The 26,446-nt window shown below is 37.1% G+C and overlaps 1 long non-coding RNA gene across 2 annotated transcripts in view; it reads left to right on the top strand.

The window, feature by feature from the left end:
* The window catches only part of LOC115947111 (uncharacterized), a 39,459-nt gene extending 13,520 nt beyond the window's left edge, over window positions 1-25,939 (top strand). For both annotated transcript variants that reach the window (XR_004081073.2, XR_004081072.2), the window contains 2 exons: window positions 25,434-25,607; window positions 25,708-25,939. This is a non-coding gene — a long non-coding RNA (uncharacterized lncRNA). The remainder of the gene's footprint in view (window positions 1-25,433; window positions 25,608-25,707) is intronic.
* The last annotated feature ends 507 nt before the right edge of the window (window positions 25,940-26,446 follow it).

A 26,446-nucleotide genomic window follows, 5' to 3' on the forward strand; every position in this document is an offset into this window, starting at 1 on the left:
ATATATTCTGATTTAGTGTTAATTAAGCAGCGAACATAGATGTTTACAAATATAACCAATTCGTTTACACACACCTACCACCTCGTCAGACCCCATCTTTATTCAGTAGATTGCTTTTCATTTGAGGATTCCTTTTCTATGGAAAGAGCTGTATGAAATGTTCCATGTGGAAAATTAACCCACAGCAAATTACTGTGTTATGGAGCTCCTGCTAGACTACAGTGAGAGCTGAATCCCTAGCACTTTTTATTTTAGCCAGGAAACAAATGTAAAGATAATGTTGTCGCCAATTCAGCATCTCCATGAGCAGCACAGAAGAATTGTTAAGAATCCCAAAGTGGCTGTTACTACCTGTCATCTTTCCATGTTGTTGATAGCACTTACACCAACTGTTGTTGTGGAAAGAAATGAGAAGGCTCATCTGAAACTGGTATAAAACTCAAAAGATTCAATTCAGACACAGTTTACACACTTTAAACAGTTGTTTTCCATGGAGTTGCAATTACACTGCAGCAGGTCTGGATCTGGCTACAATTTCCATGCCAGGAGCTGTTGTACTGCCGAGGGTTCTCTGCGGCACTGTGTGTCAGCTGTCTCTTCTGCTTTGTCAGCTTTTGGTGTCACTAAATTGCCAAATTGCCTCAATGCAGAAATGTAGCTCTGCTTCTGGGATGTTCCAGCCTCTTTATTTTTCTTAACTATATTCACAGTGTTGCATGCAGTTGTCATTCCTTTGGACTGCTGAGACAATGAATTAATTTAGACCTTCAGCAACAGCAACTTCAATACCCTTATTAAAAATGAGATCGTAATCACTACATCCTACATTCATTCATTCCACAATAATGTCTTTGATCACATTCTCTCTGTCCCAGCCAAACCTATGTTACTCTTTTCTTTGAGGACCTATGTGCAAATTAAACTCCCTGTTTCTGATGTACAAACTGACTTTAATCTTAGTCCCCTGCTGTCCCCTAAGTTTGAAATCGTTTTCTGGTCCTCAGCTGAGTGGTTCTGGCCTGTATATTCTTCTCTACATTTCTCATCCATTCTCATCCATTTAATCAATATTCAGAACTATAAAATACAGCAAGTAAGAGCTGTACAATAGGCATTTGACCAAGTAAATGTGGTAATTTCTTTCGAAGAGTGTGATTTTTTATAAACCGTTCAATTAGCAGGGAAGAAACATAATCTTTCAGTAGGTGTCTTTTCCATATGTATTTCTTCTCTGATTATGCAGAAACAGCTGTGTTTAGGAACCTTTAACCTTAGAAAACATAAAATCTATAACTTATCTAAAATAGGAGATCATAATTTTCTGTAAATAATTGCTATGAAAGCAGTGTCTTTGTTAGGTGTGCTCTGCAGGAACTAAGGAACTCATGTCATTTGATTTTCTCAAGGAGACATTTGATAATATTCTGCTCTTTATTAGTATGTGTATCTGTTACTTAGAAAAGACTTTTTTGTAGGCTGTTCAGCACATGAAATATGTAAAAATATATGAATTTCAAATATGAAAATAAAAACTGTTTCCTTCAACATCTAATTTATATTACATGTAAACATAAAACATGCCATGAAAAAACCCTTCACAAAGTTGTATGTTTGTATTGTATCATATACCATAGTGTATATTGAGTCCTGTGTAAAAGTGGAAAAAAGATAGTAGTAGCAAATTGATTTCATTAAAATTTGGACCTTATTTTCCCCAGGTGAATGTGTCTTTTTCAACTAAATCCTCTCTGGTGAAAATATAAGCCACCTGTCCTGTAAGAATATCACACTTGAGGAGTGATGATGTAGCTTTACAAGTCACCACATCATCATTCACACATCATCTCCTGCTGAGCATGGTGCTTTATCTTCAAGAGATAAATTCAACATAATTGCAGGAAGAGAGATTTATGTTTGACATCTAGAAAAACTTCCTAGTCTGAAGTGTGGTACAACAGTACAGCATGTTGTCTTGTGAGACTGTGGAATCACTGAGGATTTCTGAGGAAGTGCTAGAGGAAAATATCTATCAGAAATAGCTTAATCCTGTTCTGAAGTAGGGCAATATATTCCTGTGATTGCAGATATGATTGTCTCTTTGTGAGCAGAACAGGATGATTCAGTACTGGCACAAAAAATGAAAAAAAATGAAGAATTTTACTTTTGTGATGAAATCTGATTTTTTTTTTCTTTTAACCAGAAATGAAAACATGTCAGCTGTGAGATTGTCTGATTTGTGTCACAGTCTCCAGGTGAAACTTACAGAAAGGAAAACTAGTGGTCTTCCTAGAGTACTCCACCTTGCCTAGAAGGTCCTTTCATAGGTAGAGGGATAGAAGAAATCTCTCCTCAGGTCCAGCTTCCTCTAAGAGCAGTCTAGCTTTTTAATAGCTGAGAGCCAAACTAGACCTGCTTCACTTAGTGGCCAAGAAGAGCTGCAGAGCTAATCCACTGGCCCTGCATCTAGCACTGCAGGTGAAAACTTGTTAATTTTGAGTGGAAACAACCTGTTGAAGGGAAGAATCCAAAGCTTAAGGGCTTTCTTCTCATCTGTGCTGCATTTCTGCCAAAGAGTAAATCTGGTCCTATGTTAGCGTAAGGTTTTGTACGCACAAATGGAGAAACTGTTTCCCAAAATAATCTAAACTTGTGCTTACATAGTGCTTAGTATTGCATTGTATTGCTGTGTATGCTGCTTACATTAATTGTTGACATGTGTGCACTGCTTAGTACGTTAATCTCTGCTCAAAGCAGCATCACAGGTGTTGAGGGTGATATAATGTTTAATTTACTGACTTAGTTTTTTATAAATTTAGAGCCTTACTCATCAACATCTTTTGCTTTTCATTTCCTTTTCATTGAATACTGCCTCATCTTCCGAATGTATCTCCTAATGTAAGTGTAAAATTTATACACGCTAATTCGTCAAGCATGACATTTCCCCTCCAAGAAATTTTACTAACGTGTTTGCTACTGAGTTAACAACAGACTTGAAATAATTAAGCTGAATCAGTGATCATTTTAAAGCATTTTCAAAAGGCTTAAAAGTTAGAAGCACCTGGGTAGAAAGGCTTAGAAAACGTCTTCTCAAGCATAACTCTAGGGTTGCTATAGCAATGTTATAATAGTACCTTATTAATAGAAAACTACATAAATATGCCTTAAAAAAATCTGTACAAATTTTTGCAATATTCTTCGATTTCTGTGCTGGAAACAAGTTTCAGAATCTGAAGACACTGGCACTTTTGTTTTGGGCTGCTTTAAGGCAGGATGAGCATCCTGTTTTTATCTAACTGCTTTGCTTTATCTAAGCAAAAAGGTTATCTGAGTTTTGTAGATAACAGAAAAGCCTGGTTCTATCTTTGGTTCCTATTTACATGCACCAGCTACATACCCGGTTCTGTACATCCCCTTCAGTGCACAGTGTTCCCTAAATAGTTTTGTTGCTTTAAATAGTGCCTGGCTATGTCATCCCCTGTTAGAATGTCAGTTGCAAAATGATCGGTTACCTCTATACTGTGTGCTGTTTTTTTCTTCTTTTAATTCTTATTCTTCCCAGAGTGTTAGTGCCTATATATGCCCCTGGAATTGAACTGAACCAAACCATTGAACACAACAGTTCACTAACTCCAGCTGAAGGATCTGTTTGGGCAAGGGGGAGTGCTTAACATTTCCTATTCTTGTTACTGAATATAATAATGAATAACAGCAGTTTAGATGTCACACTGCATGAGAAGTTAATACATTTTTCATGCTCTTAACAAAAACCTTTTGAATGCCTACCATATCTTTGAGGTAGTGTCCTTCCTTTAGGGAGGAAAAAGGGCACAGTGACCAGAAAAACAGTTTTTCCTGGGCCCTTGGAAGGAGTTAACTCCATCATCCACAAGGCTTTTATTCATAGGAGCTATTGCAGTCTTGATTTTTGCTGTTGTGGACATTACAATATCATATTTTGTGAGCCAGGCTGCTTTTCCAGATTTTCCAGTGCTTCTAATGTTTTGTACTCGGCATTTCACCTGTAAGAGAGTAAAGCAAACAGGCAAAAGTAGGAAAAAATTATGAGAACTGTTAACGTTATGACTTACTGATTTATCCAAATTCATAAAGCTCTTTGGTAAAGAGAAATAACTTTTTCTGTACTGGAAGCAGGCAGTCAGAATATAGTTTGATGATAGGCTCATTGAGTCTACTTATTTAAAAGTTAACTACTGAATAAGATAAATGTATTTAATTTTGTCTTGCAAGATTTTATGCATAACCAGAAGATATTTAAATCTCTTCTGTAGAATAATACACCTTTTCAGGAATGTTCTTCTGACTGATCAGACTTCTTAAACGTTGCAATTCTTTTAATTTTAGTACTTTTCTCAGTATTTTTGTTTAACATTTCATCATTTTGCTTGATTTTTTTTTTGTCTGGAGGGAGTATTTTCACATGATTTCTGAAGGTGCTGATCACACATTACAATAAAGTATGCTGATATGTAGAATAATTGTTTTCATTTTCGTGGCTTTCAGGTTAAGATTCTAAATAATGTTGACCTATAATTAAGATCATTAAGGTGATGTATCTTTGTGACTGAGGACTGATATGGGGAAAGAAGGAAGGACTTAGGGCAAAAACCAAACCTCTTTTATGCCTATTTTTGACACTCTTTAGATTTGCCCAAGAAGCTTTCTCTAAATTAGTCATTCCCAGATTATCAGTAGATTCTGGTTCAGATAAAGTTTGTTTTGCTCATGGAGTTGCTTTCATGTTTTCTTAGATCATTGTTCAGTTGGTTTTCGGCAACCTCTTTCTCTAATCTCTGTAGTTTCCCTGTAAGAGGCTGGCCTTTTTCATAAAGATGCTGGTTATATCTTTATTTTTATGAGCTATGTAATTTACACTATGGAGCCTAAATTATTTTACCTTGCAGTGAAGTTAATTTTCAGGTGTTCCTGCCCATGGCAGGGGGAGTAGAACTGGTTGATCTTTAAGCTCCCTTCCAACCTAAACCGTTCTATGATTCTCTTGATTTACCTGAGTTTTTCAGTTACATTCTGCCGCCTTGTGTATTTTATTTTTTTAATGAAGCTTTTTTATGATGCTGTTTTTCCCATGGAATGAAGTAATATTACAGTTAATTTTTAATCCAGAGGCTGCTCCGTACATTCAATGCTATTTTGTCCTTCCTTTGGGAAAATTTTAATAATTCTACTGGAATTTTCTGTGAAATTCTTAGGTTTAGAGCTAAAAACCAGTCCTTAATTATTGACTTAATGAACACTGGAGTGCATTCACTTTCACTTATATGTCCAGTTTTTGTATTTGCACACTTTCTGAATATTTACTAAACTGTCACAGATTTCAGAGAATACAAGTGTTCATCCAGACATCCATATCAAAAGTGTATTTGTTTGGTTTTTGGTTTTGTTATTTTCTCTCTGTTTTATTTGGACATTCTAAGTCCTCCTTCAAGAATGGAAATTTTGGCTGGTGAGCTAAATGATCAATTACTTGCTATGAATAGTCAGTATGAGCTATTTGCAAACAATGCAGAAGACTGTGGCATGCTTACATAGAAGTGATTTGGTGTATGCCTACAAATAAAGAAAATCTGTTCACAAATGATTCATGAACACTAAACTTATAGTAAATCCTATTTGCAATATGCAATTTGACCTGTTACACATGAAATCAAATTTCAGTTGATGTTGCTTACCCTTTTTGTCAGATTTGACATTCCAGCTTCCTGTAATGGCAGCAAAATGGATTTTATTTTAGAGCTCAACCTTCATAAACTGTTTCCATTATAACTGGATGACTGCTTTATCCAACCACATCCTACATGGTCTTCACTCACAGTGTATTTAATTCCTGTCCTTTAATGTAATTAACTCATTCACTGTTATTTCAGAATCCTCTGCATTTTCATTTCTTGTCATCACACATCTATGTCCTCCAGCTGATTACATGCAAGGACCTAACATAGCCAAAACTATGCTCTTGGTCTGTGCCAAGGACAGCAGAATAGTGTAATGTCTGTGTAGGAGGGCTCTGTGTCTGTTTGCTGTTGGTGTGACAACTGTAGTTGCTCTCCACTGCAGCACAAAAGTGTTCTGATGCCATGTGGCCACCTGGACCCACATAGATCTCTCTCAAGGGAGGGTAATGTTACGAACCTGCTTCTCTCTCCCTGTTGAAAGGTGATTATGTGGACAGCAACGGACAAGTAGGATATATTTTTCCACCAACCTGTGGGACTTAAAGTTGTGATTGCTTTTCTGGGCCAGATTTGCTAAGGAAAACTGAATCAGATAGCTGGCCACTTTCAAAAGTCAGTTTTCAGCTGGTCTGCAGCTGTCTTTTTATGTAGTTTGGCCTGTGACTCTCCAAGAATGCATTCAAGGATATTTCTGTAATTGGGAAAAAAAACTGCAGGACGCTATCTGGAAGGAAATGGAATTTTGCAATGGCCAATAAAACACTCTAATATACTGTAAAATGACTGAATTTACTATGCCACAAATCATTAAGAAATTATATATTTATCAGAATTACTGTACTAACATGAATATTACTTTTTAGGTTTCATAGAAGGTATTATCTATCCTAATAATTTTTTGCATTAAAGAAACCTACTGTTGATAGCAGTTTTGCATAGATAAACAAAATGCTTTTGCAACCGCAAAAGCCCCTTGAAAGCTGCTGATTAGAGCAATATTTCTTTGTATAGGATAATGTTACTGCCATGGCTTGTATGCCAATAGCATTTTCAAGACTTCTTTGCAAACAAGCTATACAGAAAGTGTTTGCAGTGGCATTTCTGACTTCCAGATATTTAAACACTGACAAACACAGTCCTTACAATTGTTTTGTGGTGCTTCTATAACCTTGTACTCAGGAGTGCCCTGTTTAGCATTTATGTTGATCAGACACTATCTTTATTCTATGTAGGTGATTTTTTGTTTTTGAATGAAACAGGCAAACCTGGAAACTTTCATACCCATTCAAGCAAGTATGTCTCTCCTAAGGGAAAGAACATACTTGCTGCTTTTTACACTCACTTTTTCTGTGGGTATCAGAGGGTGAAGAGGAGGGAATAGAAGGTGGAAAATGGTCCCTTTTTAAAACTTTTAATTTAAGCATTAATTATCTTCAAAAATTAAAAGAGTTCCTCTGACAATAGCTGCGTAGGGTCTGGTGCTCATCAGGGGCAATGAAACATGAAAAGCTGTAAGTTTCTCCTCCTCCTTCTCTGAACCTCCCACTGAACATCCTTAACCGAATAAGAAAAACATTTCAGTTAGCAGTCTTTCTGAATTTGAAGGGAACTTGCTATTACATACATATGCATACGTACATGCTTAAAGAGAATAGCCATAGTGTGGCATTACCTAGCAACAGACCATAGAGAAAAAAAATGCAGTCCTGATAGACAGTTATTATGCAGATGTTAAGTATTTGTTTGAAACTGCTGCCTCTATTCACCATGTCTCAGCATCAGTTGGAAATATCCATATCAAAATCTAGAGGATAACAAGTTAAAAATAATCAATAGTCATTTATCATTTAATTTATTACTACTTTCTCAAATTCTAGAAGAGTGCTTGATATAATCAGCTGAAGATATATCAGGATAATTTAATACATTAATAGTTAGAGGCTCCAGTTGAAGCTCCAATTTCTTTCTGGGCTTGATTATAGATGTGTAAAATATTTCTTTCCAGCTACATTAATTGGTAATTTGGCAGAAAAAATTACAGCAAATTAACCTCCAATAATCATCTTTTATTAACTGTGTTTGTATCTTCTGATTTGACTATGGAAATACAGAATATTTAAGTGCATTAACCTTAGTCCACAGAGGGTACTACTGAGACTGTTGTGCCTTTGGGACCACTGTCTGAACCCCAGCCTTAGGACTAAATGTTGTGTCCCGCCGTGTTAGCTCAGGCAGCTTCTAAACTTCATCTAACTGGACTGTTCCTGAATCTAGCCTTACATTTAATTTTTTGGCTTCTTCTGGATTCGTCCCTCCCCTTCTGGAAAAATTGACCCGTGAGTCAAATGAGAAGGCCACAGATGAAACACACCTTTAGGGGTCAGGCACTAACTGCAAGTGTCTTTTGGTCAGTAGATGGGGTTTGATCCATTTGAGACCAGGTCTGTGGATCCAAGCATCTGACTAAGTTCTGCTGGGTACTTATGTGGGACCACAGCTCTGACTGACTAACCTGAAGAAAGTGGTTAGCAATTAAAAAGTTAATTACTATTATCCTTGTGTGGTAGGTGACTAGAGCAGCACTCAAATTGCTGTGGGATTTGAATGTACTTCAAAAAGAAGTTTCAGACTATAGTTCTCCATTCAAGATGTGACAGATACTATTTCTTCCTTCCACTCCCTCCATATTTTAAAACATACAAAAAGAAAAGGTTCCGAAAATGGTCTGGCAACAGGTGAAGGAAGACCTGGAGGCTTGGCTCCCTCCAGTAGCTTGAAGTGATAAGAACAACCTTCACCTTTCAGTATCTGCCAGATAGTTGCTGTGTAAGTTAAAGTAGCAAAGTTGCAGCTTAATAGGTCATGTTATTCCTATTTTCATGTATTTACATCCCTAGGGCAATGCAGCAGGTGACAATCCAGACAGTATGAGGTGTATAGGAGAACTAAATTGCAGGTACACAGCAAATATGCACACATATGCACACAGCAATGCTCCTCTTGGCAAGTTTTTTAAAAACAATAACCACTTTCTAACCAACATGTTAGTATATATTGGTTAGATTAAAAAAAAAACAACAATAATAACAACAACAAAATAATAACCAATTTCTAACCAACATATTAATGTAAGTAACTATACATGAATGAGATATTTACACAGCAGTGGGACATTACTAAGTATCAAAAGTATGAAGTAAGAGCTAAATTAATTTTATCTTGGCAGTTTACTATGTTTTAATTTTCCTGCTCCCTGTGTAACCTAAGTTAATTCAATGTGCAACACATAATTCATAACAGCTTTAAAGTATTTGTGTGTATCTCTTTCTGTAATTGAATGTGGACTTTTTCATCTGCAGGAAATTCACAGGTTTTCTATTATGGATGTTTAAAGTATCGAGTAGCATATTATTTTCCTAAGTCTGATGTTATTTACAATAGAGTTTGACATATCTAAAGTGAGTTTAACATTTAGTATAAACATGAACAGTTGTGCAAACCTGAGCACAGCAGGGAAATACACTTCTTTGTGGCATACAACATATAACAACACAACAAACACTGGACTGACAAACCCAGATCCCATATTGTCTCTCTCAGGGATGTAATACTGAATTTGACTGTACAGTTTTACTGGAGGACATTTGTTAGATCTTTAACATGTCAGATTATGTTACTTGTATTTAGTATGTTCTCTATCAGCAGTATTCTTTTTCATTGAATTATGCAAATGGTGCAACCAGCTGACCTGTGATTGCAAGTGCTGAGTATGAACTTTTGTTGCTTAGTTTTGATGAAGCTTAAATTTCATCACTTTGCCTGACTGAATAAGCATACTTCACAGAACAAACATTCTAGTGCAGATAGTGTTACCCCTCAAAAAATATAAAGCATATAAGAAAGGTTAAAAACTGATTTTTAAATCTATTCTCTTTTTTTTTTTAGATTAAAACCCCTCCAAATTGCTACTAGTATTTGGCAATAGTTTCTGCCTCCTGAAGTAGTATGCTAGTACTGCTGATAAGACCATCCATCAGATCCACAAACAGAACTAGTAAACGTTAAAAATGGGAATGACTATTCCTGGAAAAACATTTGCACTATTTATATTTAGTCTAATAATGAAAACTTACGGCAGCAAAACTACTCCAATTCATACTGAAGCAGTTCACACTGAAGAAATATTTCTGTGGAAAAGATGAACAAAATAGCCAGAAAGAAATTTCTTACAGCTACAAAAACTGTAACAAAAGCAGACATTGTGGCAGTAGAAAACAAATTGCCAGCTATTGTAAATCCTATTATTTTCTCAATGTGCCTAAATAGCACACTACCAGGACTCCTGCTGACACTACTAGTGTGGAAATAGAATATTATTGTGAATGCATTTTCAAAATATTATAGAAGCCAACAGGGTCCACATAACTGTCTATAGAATATGCAATATAAGCTATCAAGCTCTCCCTCTCCCTTAGTGTCAAAAAGCATATTTCTGACACAGAGGGGGCCTGATTTATAAGGCCTCTGTATTACCTCAATCAATATAAGTAAATGTGACTATTGCTTTTGCAGGGTTAAGAAGGCATTTTTACCACCTGATTTCCATTTGACTCATGCAGTCTGCTACAGTTTTGACATGTTTCAATTTTGTCACAAGACTTTTCCCTACATGTGGCATGTTGTGAGGAAATTTGACATGTCATAGCTGAACATGATATGCATCTCTTCATGCTCACTCACGAACTGTTAGAGATGATTCCAGGTCAGTTGTCTTGGATACAAAACTGGTAACACTGGGTGCTCAGTGATGCTAAGCAAAGTTTTTCCAAAAGATCTGCATGAATGTATTTTTCCCAAATCACTCCTATCTATCAAAATTCCTTCCTCACTCCATGCTAGATTACTGGTTTATACATAGCTTTCAAAAAACGTGAGGGGGGGGGGGGGTTAAAATCCCATTTCTCTTTTCTACTCTATAGTTACATTAGACAATGCTCAGTTATACTTTGTAAGACCAACAGTTCATTTTGTTGGTGACACAGTGAGGAAGGTATTTTCACACACATGCATGCCTGCATGCACATACACATATTCTACGCATCTATACTGTAGGAAACTGAGCTTGAATCACAATATTTTGAAAAGTTACTGAGTGATTTACAAGCTTCAATGATCAAAACAGTTTGAAGATTCAGATTCTAAAGCAATAGGGAAAATAACATTTTTTTTTTTTTGCAATAAAAGCTGAAGAGTTAAAACACTGGCAAGTACACAGGAAGACTTACAATTTGCAACTGTAAATTCAGTTCTTTCCGCTCAATTGTTTTGTCTGTCATATGACACTAGTTTAGATGCTATCATTCCCCATGGGAATGTCACACTGTATTAACAGATATGATTAAAAAATAGTTTGCTTTGCTTCAGATGTGTAACTTCTTAAAAAAATAAACAACAAACTGCTACTTAAGGTAAAACACACATTGTTTTTAATTCTGATTATTCATATATTCTGTTACCAGTTTCTTACGTGACCCTAGAAGTTTAGCTTTTCCAGCTTTTTAACTCAAACTTTTGATAAGAAAAGCAGCATCTTAAAATCACCATTTTTGAATAGCTGGATAACTTGCTTGACATACATGATTTCTAACTCAGTGGCTTTAGTAGTTCAGATTTCCCCACCATTTCCAGTGTAGAAGCTTTATTTTTATCATAAAGTGATCTAAATAAATAAGTTTTCTGTAGAGATGGCTGATTTTTGTTTGATTCATGTGTGTTTGATGCATGTGCATAAGGTCTTGCATTTTCAATTCTTGCTTTTAAATTTTCACGAGTAGTTTGTTTAAAATAAAGTTTAAAGTCTTCCATGAGCGTTTGCTATAGGGTCCTGGGGCTGTATGAAAATACCACGTACGTTAAGACTTGTTAAAGTTGACAATTGACAGCACTGGGCTTGAGAATATAATTGCACACAGTACAAATTTCCAGAGGAAATCAGTTTATAAATCTTTCATAGTGATTGTCAAGCCCATTAAAAACTTCTCACAGAAGTGTACCTAAATTCTCTTACATAAAACAACTTTTCCATACAGAATTTAATGCAGAATCATATGATGATTTGAAGAAAAAATCTTGCTATGATGATAGGCAGAGTTTTGGTTAAGTCTGTAATATCTTCAAGATCTTACGGGTTGTGCATCTGTGTCTCCATGTTTGTGTACTGAGCAAATGATTTTGCTCCATTGCTACCTTCCTTTCCTTGCTAATATCTGATCTCCTGTTTATAGTGAAAATTTCATTGAACACACAGGTTTCAAATGTCTTACGGGAGAGGTAAGTGGTACCCTCATAGTAAACTCAGCACAGATTTCTCATTCTGCAGCATTTCTGTAGCATTTCTTAGCATGCATATATAATTTGGAGCATTTAATAGAGTACCCAGAGCACACTGAAGAAAGTGCAAATATTCACATGAATAGCAGCATGCATGCAGTACCAGCTTCACAAGAGACAGAGAAGTATTCAGTATTCAAAGTGTAATAAATTTTAACTCTCCTGATAAAAATTTCTCAGTCCATTCAAGAAAGAACATATATTTAATAGCATAATATTCATGTTGCATGCAAAATTAATTGCAAACCACACGTGATTAAACTTTTACAGCAGATCTTACACTTCTGTGTATTGATGGAACATTATGAGCCAGGTTATATTAATTCCACTTCACGGTAGACATTCTCACAAAATACACATTGTATTGTATCTTAAAAGCTTTCATGCAGAAGGAGAGTTAAATCTCATAATACAAACTTCAGGGGATCAGCATGACAAGCTTCATATTGTAATATAGATTGGACACTACAGCTTGGTGAAACCTTAAATGTATGCATGTAATCAAAATGGATTACATGAGAATATGTCACACTAGTATTTCTAAGAACATCCAACAAGTACCAGCTGTTTCCTCATATACTAGCTGGAAAATGCATGGAGGTTAGAGGCTTGCATATCCCATACGTGTGTGTCTGTCCACCTGCAATTGCTTTTTTATTTAAAGCAAAAAAATAACCCCAAACAAACAAAAAAAAAGAAGAAAAAAAAAAAAACAAATCAAAACCCAGGGTGCAGAGTCATTATTAGAAACCTACACAGATGACAGACAAGTAGTTTTTGGATTAGGAAGTAAAAAGCCACTGTGGTACACTTAAACACAGTGGTTAGACAACTAATGTATCAAGCGAATTTCAGCAGCTTGGAAATGCTGGTAAAAAACAATGCAAATTCAAAACCAGGGATGAATAATTCAATGCATACCCTCAGTGCAAGCTTCCCCACACAATTTTCTAGCTTGACACAAATTCAAATTTTATAGCGTTTGTACAACACAGGTTTCAGAGCACACAAAACTCATATTCCATAAATGAAAATTATCTCCCATGGAGAATTTCTACTGAATGTGGCTGAATGTGCAATCTGCGTTTTGAAGGGCTTGCATGTGTAATAGCTCCAGCCATGGGCTTTAAACTTTGTCTTTAGTTCTCTATTGATATAATCTAGTAAGTAGCGTTAAGAAGTACTTGCTGGAGATGGATACCACCAGTTCGCTTCCAGTTGTTTCACATGCATGCTGTGAACTTGCCTGCTCCTTCTACAGCTTCTACAGTCTTGATAGGAGACTGATTTTGAAGAGGACATTGTGAAAGATGTTATATTACATATTTGCAATTTATGTTGCACACATTTATGACTTGATGCAAATTTGCCATTAAAACAGACACACTAAATAAAAAGCATAAAAAAGATACTTGCATGTATTTATTACTGATGTCTGCTTTGAGTTTGGATGGACAATGCTCTCTTATCAGTATGCCGTCTTGCCATCTGACTTGCTAGCTCTTGGTTCTGTCTGAATCCTGATAATTCTTAGGGAGCAATGAGACATACTAGAGTGCATTTCCTCCTGTCAGCCAGCCAAAGGATTAGAGCCAGAGCTGCTATTCACTCCCCAATCTTAGCATCAAAACAATTTCTAATTTTTTTTTAAACTACAGTTTGAATTTGCTAATGACAAAAGGAACTCCCAGTGGGTGTGACAATCATGAGATAATCAGCTTCAGAGGATTAGAGGACCCCAGGGGTGTGATTAGCTCAGGTTGGCCAAGCCCTCTGTCATGAATTAATTCAGAAATGAATATTTGCATTCCAACACTGCATCTTAGTGAAAACGATTTCCAGTCCCAGAAACATTTTCTCTTTTTTCTTTTTTTTTTTTTTTTATATTATGAGAAGCAATTCACATTGCACAAGACAATTGGCAGCTGTGGCTAATGAAATGTGAGATGATTAAGCAATAAGGATCTGAATTTTGTGTGATGTACTTCTGCCAATGATCTTTCGATGCAAAGAACATGTTCATTGTTATTTTTAGGCAGTCTTTTTCCTACGCTTTCGTTAAATGCGCGATGGAATATTTTCAATTCATTTGATTCCATGGTTGACAATCAGATAACTTTTCCTTCCATAATTAGCAATTATCAACTGTACAGAAATACTGAATGCTGTTGGCTTTGCATAATAAACAAAAAGCAGAAGTGGTGGTAGCAAGTTTGCTGAACTGAAAATACATCTTTTATGCACTTGACAGCTATTTGGGAGTTTGCAATGGTGTTACACACTTATGGACACACTGGTGAAATGGCCTGTATGTCTGACAGTCACATCAAGTGCAAGCAGGCAAAAATGTTGCCGGCAGAGATTTAGCCGATGCATTTGATAAAATAGGCCAGAAAATCATAATCTGACAATGCAGAAGTAATTTAAATCTGTTATATCAAATAAAGGAAAATAATTACATGCAATAGGAGAAACAGATACAGATTTGTATGGCTAAGTTTTTGCTCTAAGAGAGTTCATTATATGTACGGAGGGCAATAGATGAATAGCAGCCATGTAGGCTACTTAGTATGGCTTTCATGTGCACTGTCTTCTTTATATCCATTTGCCTGCTGGTTCCACAATCTGTTCTTCAGGGTTTGCAATTTCTTGGATACATTTTTTTGTAATCTACTTGTTCTGATCATGTACTTCAATTTCCTTGCCTATAAAATGAAGATGATAGTGAGGAGCTCTCTGTAAACAGTGCTTTGAAATTTAGTTACCAAAAAGCTTTAAATACCATCAGTAGACAATTAAGTTTGCTCTTTTCTTTGCTGAACTTACTTTTCTTTTAAAATGTTTATTATTCTTCTATTTTGACAAAATTAAGGTTAATTCCATCTCAGTGCTGCCTATGTTCCCACCAGAAATGTTTTTTTTAACTGAACAGATACCCAATAGTTCTCATTTGATATTCTTTCTATTTACAGACTTCCTGCTTTATCAGTCCACTTGTGTCATATCCATCAAATCTTATTTAATCTGTTTGTTAGAGTTTTCTATTACATTCCCTGGGAGAAACTGATGATTATTTTTTGATTCCATTGTCTGCCTAAGTACTCAGTACTTCAAAGCACTCAGCAAAATCTAAACTTGCATTTCTTCACCAGTAGTAGCAATAGTTGTAGCTGTAGCCCTGATGACAGAAAAGCGGTAAGATTGTGTAAAAGCTGTTGCTTAAGCCTCTTAGTCTGAGTATTAAATTGTCCTGTGCCTTGTGGACCTAGAGACATGAAAGTAGAGATTGAAGTTGATGGACTTTCACATTTGTTGAATGTTAACATATTAATCCAAAACCTGAAGGTTAACTGATACTTTGTTCTTAATATTTGCATCTCCCTTGTTTCCTTAGAGCACATCTGTACCCTTTATTAACATTTTAAAAGGAAATTTTAAAGGAATGTCTATGGTTCTATATTGCTGTTGAGATTCTTCTCCCTTAAATCCCTTTTTGCAACCTGTTTTACTCTTTTGCTCATTTATCTGTCCTTGAATATTCTCCCAGCCACCAACAAATTTATCTATGAGTTATATGATTTGAGGACTATGATTTAAAGTCTGATGTCTGAGTGGTGCAATTATTATCTTATTGTTATATACTGTCATAAAGCACTACACATAAAATGAAGTACACTTCTTGTGAGCATGGTGGTCATCAATCCCCCAAGTGTGAAAAAATTTTATACATAAATCCCATTTGATTTTAGTGGGTGCATAAATGCGTCCTTAATCCTGGCTTCCAAAGACAGGTGAAGAAATAGCTTTTAACTGCAAATGGTCTTATGCAATGGAAAGCAGTCGGAAGCGAAGGCAGCTTCATTGATACCATTGTACTTCATCCATATTTAATATAGCACACTGCCAACAAACTTCTATTCTGTGTTCTGTCTAATAAATACTAATAAGCCTGCATCCATTGTACAGGGACAGTAGCTTCCTAAGGTGCACATTACTAGGCCTAGTGGAAGGAATAAATGGGCTCCTTCCCATATTACTGCAGCAACAGTCAGCAAACCCTGCAGGGTTGCTGGCTGTGAAAGGAGGAGCTGCTGCTGTACACAGCTCAGCAAGTAATGCTGCCAGACTGAGAGTGTTTTGCACAGCTGGCGCCCCTCTGCTCCCTCAAAGCAGTCTGTGGCTGAGCCTGCTCAGCTCCAGGGTGCAGAAACTGCAGGGTTAGAGGGTGTAAGAAGTTGCCCTGTTTTCTGTATTAGCTGTTTCTGTGCAGATGTATTATGTCAGAAACAAAGGAATAGAGGTACCAGAACTTAAAGATGCAGGCAGATGTGTTCAGCATGACATCCATATTAACAGAAATGTGTGCGTTCAATGCATGCTTGGGGACTTCTGAAATTCCACAAGGTGCCTTTCTGTATTTTCAGGTGTTGCTGTGTCTCCAAACTGTGGCCCTTAATGTTTCCATTTCAGGTGCTAAAATACTTTTCAAGTTTCATTATTTCACAGTTCTAATTCTGAAGTACTGATTCCCTTCATGTATGGTGAACAGTTGGGTTTTTTTGCAATTCAGCTTGGATTATTCATACTGTACCTTTTTAGGATGACAAACAACTGTACTACAATATATCTTTCATATTTTCCTTAAAAGGGTAAAGAAAGCTTAAAAAAGTTTTAAGCAGAGTTGTGTCCAAATATAAAAGCATTGGCTGCATCTAATCAAATAACATGGATAATAGATCACTGAACTGAATAGACTCTTCTCAGGCCTCTAGTGTTATGAGGAGCACAAATGTGAAATTTCTGCTGCACACGTTACAGATAATGGATTTTCAGCAGTGACTCAGAAATAGCCTGTAAGATGCTGTATTTTATTTACACAACAAATAAGTTCTGATCTTTAATTAGAATACAACTTACGGCCTTTTCTTTTTATTAGGTTTATTCTGTAAATTACTTCCTAAGCTTAACTGGAAGGGTAGGTAGGTGGTAGTAATGCAGCAAATATGATGGGGGTGGATAACTGTTCTTTAATGGTGTTTTAACTATACTGCTGTTTGATAGCAAGGACCATAGAATCATATAGAATCATAGAACAGTTAGAGTTGGAAGGGACCTAAAGATCATCTAGTTCCAACCCCCCTTCCATGGGCAGGGACACCTCCCACTAAACCATGTAACTCAAGGCTCTGTCCAGCCTGGCGCTGAGCACTGCCAGGGATGGAGCATTCACAACTTCCCTGGGCAGCCCATTCCAGTACCTCACCACCCTAACAGTAAAGGATTTCTTCCTTATATTCAATCTAAATGTCCTCTGTTTAAGTTTTAACCCATTACTCCCTGTCCTATCACTGCAGTCCCTAATGAAGAGTCCCTCCCCAGCAAACTTATAGATCCCCTTCAGATACTGGAAGGCTGCTATGAGATCTCCACACAGCCTATAGCATATAGCCTGACCACAGAAAGGGTCATATTCAGCACTCACAAAAAATCTGGCTCCTGTACTAATTTTGGTTATGAAAATATTCTAGAATTGGTATATGGTGTTTTAAGTTTCTGTTATTGAGCGATCACAGGCAGAGGTAGTGTGCATCACCTATTTGCTTCAAGGCATATGGGTGTTATAGTAATAGTAGGAACCAGTTGCTATAAGACTGTGTGTGTCCTTCAAGTGCTCAGCCCATATACACTCCATGAGTATGGTCCACATCTAGGTATTGTGGTCAGCTGTCTGCACTGGTTCTGTGTCCACCCTCACCCACACACTGGAAAATTGTGACTCTTGAGGCTTCTTAGAGAGAGAGTACAGAGAAGGATTGAAGAGATAGGTACTCTGACCAGTATTATAAAATATGAATTAAAGCTTCTGGTCCCCTCTACCATGATCCAAGGTGCGCAGCATCTCAGAGGACATTTACAGATAACCTACAGCTAGCTCACAGGAGATGGATCTTAACTCTTATATACATATATATATATGTATATATATATACACTGTGTCCAGGACTGAATTTTTCTTTGTTAAAGTGAGAGTTGACCAGGTTTGCTTCCTGTAAAAGTAACTTTTCAGTATGAAACCCCTTTGTAAAGCTTCTGTTCTCAGCAGGGGTCTGTAGAACCATGAAGAAAATATCCTCACTTAACAATAGTGCAAAGACTTTAGTTAGGATTAGTTATCCACACATTGCTTTAGTTGTCTATTTTCCCTGTAAAATGCTTAGGAAGGTCTTCCAAAGACTTCTCTTTAGCTGCAAAAAGTTGCTAACTTTGGATTTTGTGCAATATTTTTGCACTGTTGTTCTGTTCTTCCCTTACACAAAATAGTAGTTGGATAGGAATCATGGACATTTAACAGTCAATCCAACATCTGACAGAGCTCAAATGCAGATCAAACTTGCATGTGTTTTTGTTACATTTCTGGCTCCTCGTAAAGGAGCAACCAAATGTTTTGATGTTTCATATAAGATTTTTCTTAACTAAATTTGAAGTACCAGATAGCCTGCTATTCTGTATGTTAACACACAGCTGTAATTAATACATAATGAATTCCAAACCTAGGATACAGGTCAGTTTCCAGAAGGCACTCAGATTATATGAATTTATGTGTCGGATTTGTAACATGAATGTTCCCACAACAGAGTCCTCTGGGAAAAATACAGACTTGTTTTCACTCTGGTAAAATCTGAGCATGTCCAAACTGTTTTCTTAGCATGGAAACAACTCTGCAGTGCTGTTTGCATTTATTTGCTGTGTAATTATGAAGCATTTGAGAAAGTAGTTGCAATAACTATTTTCCAGATATAAGTATCCAGGCCCTCTCACAGCAGGAAAAGTAATTATCCTTCTTTTAAGTAATAAGTGCTTGCTAACCAGTATTTCTCTTCCCTCCCCCACCCCCAAAATAGAAGTTTTGGGTTAAAAACACAAAAAGAATTACTTGGCTTGGTATTCATGATATAATTTGCTCTGGAAAGCTTTATAGCGTTGTTTCTATTTCTGAAAGGGATATTGAAATGTTTGCTTCAGTGATAAATCAAAACACCTTTGATGAGAGGCACATTGCTGGGCACACATACGTTGTGCAAAATCTTACAAGTCAACTTAAGTATACACAGGGTACGTTAGTCTCAAAAGACCTCTTGTCCCTCCCCAGTGTGAGCCTTCTTTTAAAAAATTGAAGTCTTTGGAGATGTGTGACCCAAGATAATTGCAATCAGCCCACACCCGCTTCAGAAGAACAGGCAGATGCACCACCTGACAGCAAGCTTAGAAACAAGAGTTGATCAAAGATTTTCCCCAGAATTAATTAACTGAAGGGTAAAAGCTGATTTGTCAAGGCTAGGCTTTCTCAGATTGTTCTACAATTATTTTCTGTGTTTTAATTTTGTGATGACAGCTCTGTGTTTGTCCCCTAGCAATGTCCAAATCCCTTTTGATTGCTTTAGGGAAGAGCAGGGTGGCTGGTTAGCTGCAGGGAAGGAGCAGCTTCCTTCTTTCTTCGCTCTTCAAGGAGCGCATTCCTTCTTTCTGCACTGCCTTGTTTGGCTGGGGAGATGTCAGTTGAAAATTTCATAGCTGCACTTTATGTTTGTATTGAATACTTGAGATGAAAAGTTTAAAGGTAAACCACAAAAGACATGCAATTCATAGATATGTATCTGAGAGGGAAGAAGGGGGGGATTTCTTGAGAGAAAGAAAAAGGTGAGGTGAGATAAATTATGCTAATAATGTGCATTATAATTAAACATTCCAATTACCATGTCTATATCCAAAAACCTATTTTTAAGCAAAAATATTGCTCAAAGACAAGGAGTCATCTGGTTAGGGCTCAAAATAGAAACTTTTTGGTGAGATTCTGATTTTGAACTATGATTTTGCTAGTATTGGATAGTGTAATAAAGTAATACAACAGCATCACAACTGAATGATTATTATCATACTGATTTATACAGTTTACTTGAAAATAATGTGTGCTTTAAATTGTCCGAATGATAGTTTTATATTTCACAGTTATTCATAAATTGAAGTAAAAACAATATCTTCTGAACAAAATATGTATCCGCAATCAAAATCCAGGGAACTGAATGAAATATCAGCCATCCTACTGATGGAGTCTGGGCACAGGTTTGTGCGTATCATCCTTTTTGTATCAATTTATCAATCTTTTTAATGACAATCCTGTTACTGGAATGCAGCCTGACTTCAAACTAAAGTTCGTACTGGCCTTAATCTCACCAGTGCAAAGGAGCAACAGCACAAAAGACACTGCTTAAAACAAATAAATCATCCATCTTAACAAATACGCAGGAAGAAACATTTTGAATTTGAGTATCACTGAGTGATTTCAGGTTACTCTGGCATCTCAATTTAACCACATTTTTTTTAAGTTTCTTTCACATACAGCTTTGATTTGAAATGGTAAACTGCACCTGCTTTTCTTTTCGCCTTCATAAAAAATTGGACTTAAATTTCTGTTTCTAAAGGAAATGTGGACTCTGTTAGCACGAACGTCTGTCAACAGACCATGGGTAATGTGCATGGTGTGGTGTAATCACAAGGTAGCTGCCAGGGCTAGCTATAGGTGTTCTAGTAAACTGTTCCAAGTGGACCCCATAGTAGGCACAGCAATATTACATTGACATCCATGTTCACTGGAGCAGGGAAGTTAAAAGTATTGATTTCTGACGGTTGAGACAGTGGACCAGGAGCTCTCTGGGCAAGACCAAGTATAACATGGATCTTGTAAGTCTGGAGGGTTTACTCCTGTCATTGCTACAGAAAGGTTGTGATGTCCAATACCATCTAGGCATCTTTACCAGCTATATAGTTTTTCTAGTGTTTGTGTGCTCTGTTAAATAGAAAATCACCATGGAAACTAGTTAGTGTGCATAGTATAAAAGTAATGTGGTTATTACAGCTCTCTACTCCATGCTGTTACATGTGAATAGGTTACTGGATCTGCAGAATACTTTAGTTTCTCTCATTTAGCACAGTTTTTTGATCAGGCAAGGATGTTAGTTATTGAAGATGACTTTTTGTGAGATACAGTGGTGTTTAGTCAAGTGTGAGATGTGTTATATTGGATCTCAGATAGGAAAGTGGGATATTGTCAGACTTGGAGCATCTTCAAGTTATGTCCTGACCCTAACATGCTGAAGCAGGACAAAATGGTACAAACATGAATAAATGTAGAACAGGAATTAGGGGAAAATATTCCTAACTCTCATAGTAATGAATTATGGAGGAGTTTTCCACTAATAAAAGGACTGTTTTGACTAAGGGACTCTGTTTCTCTAGGGTGTTTATTTATAGTCATGTTTCAGTGTTGGAAGACTGACCTTGATTAACTAAGAGTTTCCTCCCTGTGTTTGTAAAGCTGCTAACATGCAGGTGTACATGTAATTTCAGTCATCTGAACTATGGCAATAAATCAGTGTGAATGTTCACAGTACCACTGTTACCGTGGAGGAAGACTGGGAGGATCAGGACTTCAACTTTTCATGATTTAGCAAAACTTTTTATGAGTTCAAACTGATAAGTATTATAAAAATAGAAACAGTTTGCAAAGTCTGCTGTGGTACACGCAGAGAAGGCTGTGGTCCTACAACACAAATCAGAAATCTCAAGGAATGCCCTTAGAGTGTTTTGAATTTCTCATATTAGCCTCATTCCCTCAAAGAATGAGCAAACTTGAGATCTATGAAGTTGGGCAACCTCTGTTTTCTGTTGAATTCTGCATTTCACTTGCATACGTTCCATATGACTACTTGTATCAGGGAATAGAGTGTATACTTAGTTTCTTCAGTCAAACTCAAATTTCACAAAGATGATTTAAAAGTACATCTCCAACTATGATCATGCACTACTTCATATTAATACATGTTTCAAGTCTGAGTAGATTTTATAGTATAAAAAAGCACCTTCTGTATCTGTATGAGTCAAGTGAATAATTTGCCATGAATAATATATAAAGTGAATTGAGGTTCCTCTTTCATGTACCACCTACGTGAAATAATTTCATTGATTTTACTTTTTTTCTTTTATTTCTTTTTTTCCTTTTTTTTTTTTAATTCTGAGGTAATATGCACATCTGAAAGTTGAGTTTCCTTACCTGTTGGTGCCTGATCAAGTAAGATCCATGTTTCTGTACCTTAAATGGATAAGCAGAATATAAATATGTTGTAGAAGTAAATGTTTTAATTACAGATTTTAAATCAGCTTTTGACAAACACTGCTTAATATGAAATATGCTTTGAGAAGTTGTTGCCACAAGTAATGTGAATAGGATAAGATGATTACATAAATCAAAAACAACAGAGTAATCAGAATAATCTCTAAGTTCATGTACAGGTATTTTTACAGTGAATCCTCTTGCAATAGATATACAGGAGGTATGCTGCCTATTTTAAAGGACTCGGGATACCTCTGAGGATTATAGTAAGCGCAAGCATGGAGCAAGCTCTCTAGCTCTGTGTTAGGAAGGTGTCCAGAGGGAGCAGCATTATATGAGAGGGAAAGCATGGCTGAGGGAATCACATTATTCCCTTGATACATCAAAGTCTGTCTCTGGTATACAGGTTAGGGCAGTCTCGGTCTCTCTTTAGTGTATGCCAACAGCTAGACCAATTCCAAGCTGCCCAAAAAAAAGGAAGTAGGAGCTGACTCCCTCCTATGTCTGTGCTAAGCTCTGCATCATCTCAGAACTAATCAGGCCTATGATACCTACTTTAGAGAGAGTTTCAGACTCTTAATCCTATTTAAATTTTAATGTGAAGGCTTGTTATAGTTTCTATAATTTGAGGCATTAAAAGCAGATGAAGCACCTTTAATCATTAAAGCTTCATTGCTCTAATTTATATCTGCATTTTAAGCCCTAACATAAAGTGGATTGTGTTCAGGGGATGATAGTTCACAGTAAGGAAATGTGATCCATCAGGAAACCTGTTTACATTAAAACATTTTGACAGCGGCAGTAATTAAACCTGTTTCCCAGGTGCAGAGCAACATTTTAAATGTCCCTCTGGCTACAATGCTATTCGGGTTTGTCTTTCTTTCTCCCTTATCATCTACTTAAAAAACAAGCTAATGAGAAGAGGGCAAAATATGAGGAGGGCTGGACTAGCAATTAATAACCTAAGTATATAATCAGAATGTTAAAATCTCATTTTAACTGATTTGTGTATTAGTTTTTACGGCACTGGAAAAATCTTTTGTGCATTTCCATGTGCCTGAGAAACAGTAAATGAGAAATCATGGCTTTGACATGATTTAATGTGATCATTTCTGACTTTGAAACGTGAGTTGGCTCTAGAGCACATGCAGACAGCATGTGATTTTTTTCTGTGAACCTTTCTTTGAATAAGAGTGCATGAAGATTGGCAGATCCTAAAAACCTGATGAACTCATGAAAGCATAATTTGGACAAGTACACACTTGTGCCATGAAGCCAAGGGCAGGATCTATTTGACTTACACACAGCATAGATCAGATGCTTCTCTCTGTTGGACTGCTAAAATTCTTTTAACACTCCACACCCAGGCTAACTTGTTTCCTATCAGCCTCACCTTAAAAGTCCCATACTGGCAGGTGAATAGATATCTAACATCCACTTGTTGACATCTTTTGGGAGTAACCAGTCAGCACTGCTCTCCTTCCACCAGATGCAGCTGGCGGCAGTACTGAATTTCCAAACCGTGCGTCTGTAATCTTTAGAAGCACGGTCTAAAGATGGATCTGTACTTGGCACCATAGCCAACATATACCTTTCTTAATCTGAAGACCTGGCCCTGTCAAACCCAGCTGTTTAATTCTTTCTTGGTTTTCACCATATTGTCAAGGTCACTATATCAAAAGTGGAGAGCTCATCCTCAGAAATTCAGTTATGTTGGAGGCATGTGGTGACTTCTGACAGTGGGCTGAAGGCAGGAATACCAATTCACCTGTGAGAAGTTTGGCGAGGGAGCAGGACAGTCGCAGGAGGTCTGAAAAAGAAAGGTTTTAATATCACCCGATTTCACAGCCAAGTGTGTCTACTCTTCCCAATGCAATATTCTCTACAGCAGATGAATGGAGAACTATCACCACTTGTAAATGCTTGAAAGCATATATATCATGTGCTTAACTGAAGTATTTATCATTTAAGAACACCTTTAAAAATATCAGAAAGCCATAATTATTGAAATACTAAATGTCATCATTATTGTTCCTACACAGTTTATATGCAAATACATGCTGTTCCCTGGAGCTTGAATTCACGGGAAATGAAATGGAACAGCTTTTTTCCTCTTTCAGGTTTTTTTTCTTTTTCCATATTGTGAAATAAAGCATTGCACAAAACTGGCATGTCACTTGAACAATCTATAGTCATTACAATTAAATCTTCATTGCTGAATCAGAAACTCAGGAAGCACTTTCATATTCAGTGCTAATTCCAGTAATTTCTGTGGCTGCTCACCAGCTCTGCACTGTGGTCAGGAAGCTATGTAGAAATGATAGTAGCATGGGATTGTGCCTGGTGTAAATGAGACCCTTTTCAGGATAAAAATAAACTAATATATACAAGTATTTATTAGAAGCAAAAGCTACTGTTCACCATCCGTTTTATTGATAATAGAAGTGATCTGATTTAGCACAGCTATAATGGTTGTGCTTTCATATGTATAGTCCAGAAACTGTTTGTTTAAAAACTGCAACAAAGCAGATCACCCAAGACATTGCACATGAAAGAGAAAATATGATCATTATTCATACAGTTATTGTCAGAGGGTGTAAGTGGGCATAGAGAGGAAACTGTTAATACTCTATGTGTCCTAATGCGTCTACATGCTGCTCAGCTGAAGTGCAGCACGCTCATTTCTATCTGGGTTTCTAGGGTAAGAGACTGCCTGGATCACCAGAGGACTGGCAAGGTCTGTTTCCTACACTGTATAAGAAATATCTGCTAGGAGTTGTGAAAACCTGTGATACAGGAAAGATCATAGTTTGCAACAATGACTTGTGTTAGTCTTACAAAAACACAGCTCTGTGCATGCTGTGTGCTGGTGCTGTGTCTGTTTAGTGTTTAGATACCAACAGTCAAAGTACTTCTGTAACCACAGGACTGGGTGATGTCCTGGCTTGTTCAGCAAGGAATTAATTGTACTTGTTTTAGAGTTAGCTGTTAAGGAGATTAGGAAGGTGAGGCGTAGCAGGGTAGCTGTGGTTGCATGGCAACTGGAAAGAACAGTAACATCTGGTATTCTTAATTTTTTTTAGGAGCTATAGATCTTTGTGCCATCGTGTGAATATTATTATTTCTACCACTGTGCCTCATTTTTCCTATTTGTTCACCAACAGGTAATGTCCTTGATGCTGCTACCAGTGAACCCAAGGGCAGAATTAGGTACAACTTTGGATGCTGTGATGTTGAAGCCAGCTTCCTAATTCCCAAGCATGGCTAGCCCTAGAGGATACTCTCAAGAAGCAGCATAGAAGAAAAGTTCTATCCTTGTATGAAAGACCAGCTTTGAGGTTAGTCAGCCAGAGCTGTTAGTTACTTGAGTGTATGGTGTCTCTCCTGTCTGCTGAAACTATAGATCTATTTGAAATTTTGTTTACTTTCCTCCCGCAGGGCCATTTCTTTCCTGTTAAGAGGGCAGGAAGACCAGGCCATCTGTCACAAGAGCAGCATCTATAAGAAAAACTGCATTAACTGCACTTTAACTCATCTTCCTTGATAATTTCCTCACTTGTGGCTCCGACTGCTTCATGTTTTATTTCTGACAAACAAAAGAGACTTATTAAAGCAGTGGTTTGCTTCATTCATTTTTGAAATAAAAACTCAGTAAGTGATGGGTTGTCAAGTGTAGACCAGACTGGTTTTTGTTCAGCTGCCCTTAAGTATGTGACATCATTCACCCACCCTGTGGTTTTCTTCAGTGGTTACTTTAAAATGAAAGGAACAACAGAGGGGTTTCCACAGAGCTTCCCACTGGGGAACGGCAGACATCAGGTGGACGCAGCAAAGCACCACAGCACTGGGGGCCTTGGAAAGCCTCCCCAGCCTTGCCGCCCCAGAGACAAGCTCTATTTTAAGCTCTTCTTACCATTGTGTAGTCACCCGAACCAGCCCATTTCTAGGGCAAAGCTACTGATTTAATCAAGCCCAAAGGGTCTTTGGAGAGCAGGAGCTGTAGTGGAGGGTGGGCATGCTCCCCACATGGCTCAGCACCCTCTCCTCTGGACACACTGATATGCATAGTGCTGGGCAGAAAATAAATATAAAGGAATCTCCTATGCCAGAGCCCCCTTTTCAGCCTGAACACTGCTGGGAAGATCAGTCAGAGACCTGGAGTGTAATAACATCAGTG

This window comes from Melopsittacus undulatus, chromosome 8 (assembly GCF_012275295.1).
Source record: "Melopsittacus undulatus isolate bMelUnd1 chromosome 8, bMelUnd1.mat.Z, whole genome shotgun sequence".
NCBI lineage: Eukaryota > Metazoa > Chordata > Aves > Psittaciformes > Psittaculidae > Melopsittacus > Melopsittacus undulatus.